Source organism: Rousettus aegyptiacus, unplaced genomic scaffold (genome assembly GCF_014176215.1).
Source record: "Rousettus aegyptiacus isolate mRouAeg1 unplaced genomic scaffold, mRouAeg1.p scaffold_m13_p_11, whole genome shotgun sequence".
NCBI lineage: Eukaryota > Metazoa > Chordata > Mammalia > Chiroptera > Pteropodidae > Rousettus > Rousettus aegyptiacus.
Window position 1 is genome coordinate 18099149 of NW_023416286.1, and position 6665 is coordinate 18105813.

Genomic DNA, 6665 nt, shown 5'->3' on the forward strand with positions numbered 1-6665 from the left:
CTAAGATCGATTCCTGTTTGATAGAAATAAAGAATTATAGTCTATAATGACCATTTTCTCATATTATTGAATATTTTGAAAACATGTTTCTAATATCTGCCTATCATTCCAACATATGGATATGCCAAAATTTATTTATCCATACCTCATTTTAAAGATTGTTTCCCAATTTCTGCAATTGTGTAAAGGTATTTTAGAATCCATACTTCTCTGCTATTACTTAAAATACTATTGCAGGTTTTCTCTTCTGTCTTGTTCCTTTCATGGAAAAAAAAAGTTAGGTGATTTCTTCTGCTGTCTACTCCAACCTACACATGGCTTTCTCTTAACATAAACTCCACTCTGGACAATATTACATAGCCTGTCCTTCCTCCTTTCTAAAACAGTATCATCCTTGAATGAGGTCCATATTTCTGCAGCTCTCTTGCAGCAAAAGAATGTACATTAAAGCCAATTCCATGCCTGTAATAAGTTTGGATGATGTACATTTTAGTTTTAACCAAAACTGAAATCCATGAAATCAGAATCCCACCAGCAGACAGATAGGTAAAGATTCATTTCTGTCAACTATACCCAAAGTGTGATTTAGCACTAAGCCATATATATATATTACTTAGTTAACTGTGACAAGGATAATTATGACTTTGGTGATTTTTTCCATGACCCTGAACTTGGTATACTATTAACCATTATTACATTGAAACATTACAGCATAAAAATACAATCAAGAGAAGTAAAATTTAAGGTTTTAATTGTTAAATTCAGTCAACAACTAAATAAATAATCCACTACTTAGTTTTTTACCTTTTTTTGGTAACATGGTATATTATTTTAATAGATAGCACATCCTGCATTAGCTTTGGTACATCTCTACTCAATGAGTAAAGAAATCAAAGAAGTGACACACTGCTTTAAAATTACTCTAAAAAAAAAATCCTGAATGAGTTAAAAATCTTTCAACTTGAAAGATTTTTTGTTTGGAAGAAGAGTAGAACCTCTGTTATGCCTCTTTGATTGTGAATTGTAAGTTAAAATCTTTGCAAAAAACTTCAGGTTACTATGAAGCATCTCCATAGTATCAATTTGGAATCCAAAGGAACATTCACATTAACAGTTATTTCTACCAATAGCTATAGACATTGTAGTCATACATAGAATTCTAGTGAAAGGAACTTTGAAGTCATATAACACAAATCTCATTCACAGATGAGGAAAAGTGAAGCCCAGAAAAGTTTTTATTACTCATAGCAGTTAAGTTGGCAGGGGTGGGCGTGGGGGACGGGCACGGAGAGTCGGGGTTCTCCTAACATTCTCTTTTGGCCTAAGGCATGCCAGGCTATATAGTTTATAAGAAGAGTATGTAGCTAACACTATCCAATCCAAGAAAGATGTCTGATTTGATCCTAAATATACATTTTCCCTTTAAGATTCTTGTTGGATGATCCATTCCACCTTAATCTATTACTACAGACACAAAAAAATAAGTGCTTTTAATACATATTGATGCTTGTATGCAATAAAACCCAAGTTGGAGTTAGTTTGGCAGAGCATGGTACACCTCCTGGGTGACCTTTATGTCTATCCCATATGTATCCATACCTGTAGCCACTTAACTGTGCTTCAGGAAATACCTTTTACATACATTATGACCTGTAGTTGTGCATCAGAGGGATGCTGCATATGTGTTGTATATTGAATTAATTAGTGCAGGCTAATTGCCATAACAGGTCAACCCCAAAATGTAGAATGACTCAAATTTGTTTCTTGTTAAAATAAAAAAGTAGTTCAATACTTAGTTTCCAAGGTCTTTCAGTACCTAGGCTTTCAGTACCAAATTCCAAGGTCTCCCTGGGGATCTTCTCTATTTCAGTCTGTAGGCAGGGGAGTTTTTTAGATGAGGGGACTCAAAGTAGTGCTTATAATTCCCATTCTCATTCTGTTGCCTGTAACTTAGTCACATGCCCATACCTAACTGCAAAGGAGGCTGGGAATAAGTTTATATGTACGGCCAAGAAAGTGAGAACATGGTTTGATGACTAGGTAGCAGTCATTGCTCATTTAGGTGCTTCTCTCTCTCTCCTCCCCCCCACACACAAATTCTGAACTATTCCAAAATAATTTCACATAATTATGCTTCAAATATAACAAGATAATAGTGACAGAAAGGGGCTTTTATTTAAGAATTCACTTCTACCCTTTCCCTCCTTCAGGAGAATTGTTAATGAATACAATGCAATAGTCAACTGAAACCTCAAAATGAGGAAAAAAGCAATTTTTGCAAGCATCACCTTTACATATACATATAAACCTTTACATATAAACACACACACACACACACACACACACACACACACACACATGAAGGGGGTTTGGCTTGGTTTTCTTATTCCATCAACTAGTCAGATTCAGAAATAAGATTCATGTCTGGTTGTTTGTTTTAGGGGCACAAAGCCATCAAGCTCCCTTTTAACTACACTATTAGTAAATGATGTTTGAAAAATATTCAACTTTTTACATGACAAATATAGTAATTCCACAAAGGAAGGCAACAGTAAGTATAGTGGCTTTTTTCCCCTCTTAGGTAAGTTGTCATTTTAATCCTCAAACTGTTCTCAATTATACTGTTTTTAATAGAAACACTGCATGGTTGCACTTCTGAAATCATAAACAGGAAGAATGATATGTAAATGTCAGTAAGACTAAAACTTAATTCTATAGTTTGATGTTTTCTTCCCTTCACATTTTCATGTTAATGTCTGATTTTGTGTGTATTTAGAATGACTACAGGAAGGCAAGTAGTAATATTACCCTTTTCTTTGGCAACCCACACACTTTGAGGTATGGGGGAAATATGAGGAATAGCCTAAATGTTGTACACTTTCATGGAAGAGGCAACAGAGATGACCTAGAAAAGACCTGCTATTTATTTGGCATTATTAGAAACTGCTTTAATGTGTAGGTTGCCCAACTTTATTTTTGCCAGATGATAGTGTGCTTTTGTTGTCACATCTAAGAAATCACTCTCTACTCAGTCACAAAAATTTTCTTATGTTTTCTTTTAGAAGTTGTAATTTTAGGTTTTACATTTAGGCCAGAGAGTGAATGGCTTTAGTTATTTGAAAATCATATGCTTTTTACAGTCTAATTCTGACACCTCAGCCATTCCTTGAATATGTTCCACTATATTAATTCCTTCATGAAACAACTAAGGAATAGCTTAAGTACTTCAAAAACCTAGGATATTATCTCTGGTCCTTCTCTATGAAGAAATTAAGGTTTTAATAGTTAATAATATTTCTATGTAACACTATTTCATTGTGTCTGATACATAGGCATTTCTATGGAGAGTCCAAGAAAAGGTTCAAATTGACCAGTCCAGAGCTTGCATATTCTATTAATTATTTCTGGAGGAATGTTACCAACATATAGATGTTTCTGTAAATTTAAAATGTTTTTCTTTAGGAAGCTGTTTTTCTTGACTGGTCTTGAAACTAAACACTGAAGGAACAATTCTACTTTGTTTCAATATATGAGTGAAATAGCAAATGTTAGAAACTGTTTATCTAAACTGAAAAGTGTGGGACACACTGATCCAGAGAATACATCTAAAAGGAGGTAGCCGATCTATCTATTGAGTGCCTTTCAGCAGCACATGAGGCATATACCACATTTAACATTTGAGGCATTATCTTTTAGTTGAAAATTCAACATACATAGAAAAGCTGTGGAAGTATGTAAAAAGTAACATAACAAATGTAACAAACTGCAAACTATAAGTAATTGCTAAGGGAGGGGGGTGAAGCAATTTAAAACTAGATTGATAATGGATAGGAGTTTACTGGAATAGGCAAATCTCATGTAGAATTTTTTTAAAATAGTAATGAGTTTGGATTACCATAGAGAAAAAATAATCATTCATTCATCAAATATTTATTTAGTGCTTACTATGTGCTAGGCACTATTCAAAGCCCGAGAGATAAAGCAATATACAACTATTGCAGAGCAGGAACAGGCAGTTCATCTCCCAGGCATGACATCTGATAGTACACAGAACATAAGAGAGTAGAGAAAAATGAAATAGAAAAGAAAATAACTTGTAAATGGGCTTAAATTGACAGGCTTAAATGCTCGGATGTTTCTAAACAGGATAAAGATATTTGGTGTGACTTGAATTCCTTTCATCACTACAGTCAGAACAGACTGCTTTCCTAGCCTCCTAGTAACTTAATAATGACCAGTATAACAAACAAGTACTGCACACTTATAGATTCCCAGCTGAGGTATGTGGTGAGCGAAAAGGGAAAGAATGGCTAGCAAGAGTTGAATTGTATGTCTCCTTTTATCTTTCCAAAGGTTATTATCATATATTCTTGGTCTCTTCCTAGCAACTATCTTCCTTTCAGTATTTGTCTTAAGTTGTGAATTAATTCCTGAAGGTTCTGTTCCTCTTAGCTTCTAGGTTAGAATCACTGAAAGGAAAGGAGACCCATTTGAATTCCCTTTTTAAAGTTAACCAGGTTTTCCTTATTCACCCAGCAACACTTCTCTACAAAGTGTTTGATGAAAAAAAAAATGTATTTTATGTTCTGTATAATCTGGAAGGAGAGGGGATAAGACTGCGTAGGCGCCAGGGAGAATATCAAGAAGCTGTGGGATACAATGCAATATAATACAAAACAAAACAAAATGATGTAATACAAATTTGACATTAAAGAGCTTGGATTAAATGAGCATTTTAAGAATGAAAAGGGACATATGTGAAGTACATCATAAAGAAGTAATTATAAGAAGTGACAAGTTTAACAGCTGTTTACTTATGACAAGGGAAAAACGTGAGGAAATGAACCTGAGCGTAAGCTTGTAGGTCTAAAAACATTGTTGTCATAACAATAGCCAAAAAATTGGAAGAAGCTTAAAGGAAAAAAAAAATGAACTTAATGTCAGATCTAAGTGGGATGTCACTAGAACATAGAGGTCTCAAGCTTTCTTCATAAGCTCTTGGGCTTATTGATGGCCATGTGAAAGTCATCATGTAGAAATTGGTTGAAACACTATGAACTAATGAGGGAATGAAGTGAAGAAGATCAAATGGCTGTATATGAACTTCGATTGTAAAATGAATTTCAGAGCAATTTCAAAGGAGGTGATCTAGCTTTGGAACTCTTTCCTTCAGGTCCTTTATTAAACATTCTCTTCATTTTGGCTGACCCTTTAGTACGTGAGAATAACAACTGAATGAATAATATTGAAAGATTTAGTTTTTCTGGATTATCTCACTCAATGTTCTGAATTTTTAATTGAATATGCTCCTAGCCAGCTTATACAAATTATGTGCCTTAAGATAAAACACACAAAATAAACACCTGCAACTTTTCTTTGATCAATGTACTTTTGTATAAAGGCTATGGCTTCAAAAAGCATAGAATATAAAAAGACATATTAACATAGGCCATCCGAACTATTTAGCTCTTAAATACAGAGTTTGCTTTAATGTAAAACTGTCAGGGTCAATATGCATTTCTATCCTCAAAGCAAATCTTGGCTATGGAACTATGTAAATAGAAAGCCACCTTTAAAGAGGATTTGATTTTAGAATGTGCTATCCTACATGTTTCTTTAAATAGGAAAAGATCAAGTTTGATAATCTCTGAACTAATTTTTTGGAATCTGGGTTATCTAATATGGCTTTGGATTCCTATATTCCTTTAAAGTATCTGCATAGTAGCTAGCAATGAAACATTTATTCAGTATGTTGGACATTGTATTAAGTGCTCAAATATTTGTTATTTTATTCAGTATTCACAACAATTCTATGAGGTATTACTAACCCATTTCACAGATGGGCAGAACTGAGACCCAATTTAAGTTATGTCTTCAAGGTAACATAGCTGGTAAGTAGGCAGAGCCAGGATTTGAGTCCAGATCTGATTCCGATGATACTTTTCTTACCATATTTTCCCTCCAAAAGTCACCTAAAAGCAATTTTATTATATAAGTTTTATGTCGATTGAACTGTATCCAATAGTGGAATAATTTTTCAGAAACTGAGAAATGTTTCTGTGTTTTCCTCCTCTCTTGACTATAACCAAGAAAATCCATTTGAGGTAATTTTGATCACATTTCATATCTTCCAGACTAGTAACCATAATTAAAACACACACATGAGAGGAAAATTTCTAAGAAAAGTGAAAAATTTCCTCCAGTTCAGTTTTAGAGATGTAAGACATACCTTTTAATTCTACTTATAGAAGTATAGAAATAAGTTATTAGCTTTATTATTAGCCCAAAAAGATCCTCCAAAGTCACATCTTCAATTTCTTAAGTTTCAAAAATATATAGCAATACTATGAATATTGCAAACGGAATTGCATCAAAACAAAGCAACAAATAATTTTGAGCTCATAGTTGCCTGCTGGTGCTATGTATGCTCTAATCTATACTCAAAAAACATACCAGACAACATATTGAGTGGTAAAGGTGTGTGAGGAAAGTGGATAACACAGACTGAGCTATTAGTTATCAGTAATATTATAGCATCTATCAGTCCCTCTATTTAACTACAAATGTAAATAGAGGTGATTGAGTGTAGAATATATATTTTAGAGTAAAATGAATTTGAGATTATCATGAGAACAAACCAGTGAGCATATTATCCCTAAGGGTTT

At 33.6% G+C, this 6665-nt stretch overlaps 1 protein-coding gene across 1 annotated transcript in view; it reads left to right on the forward strand.

Annotated features, from left to right (window-relative positions):
• The window catches only part of LOC107510012 (WAS/WASL-interacting protein family member 1-like), a 106868-nt gene that overhangs the window by 14475 nt on the left and 85728 nt on the right, over positions 1–6665 (forward strand). The window lies entirely within an intron of this gene.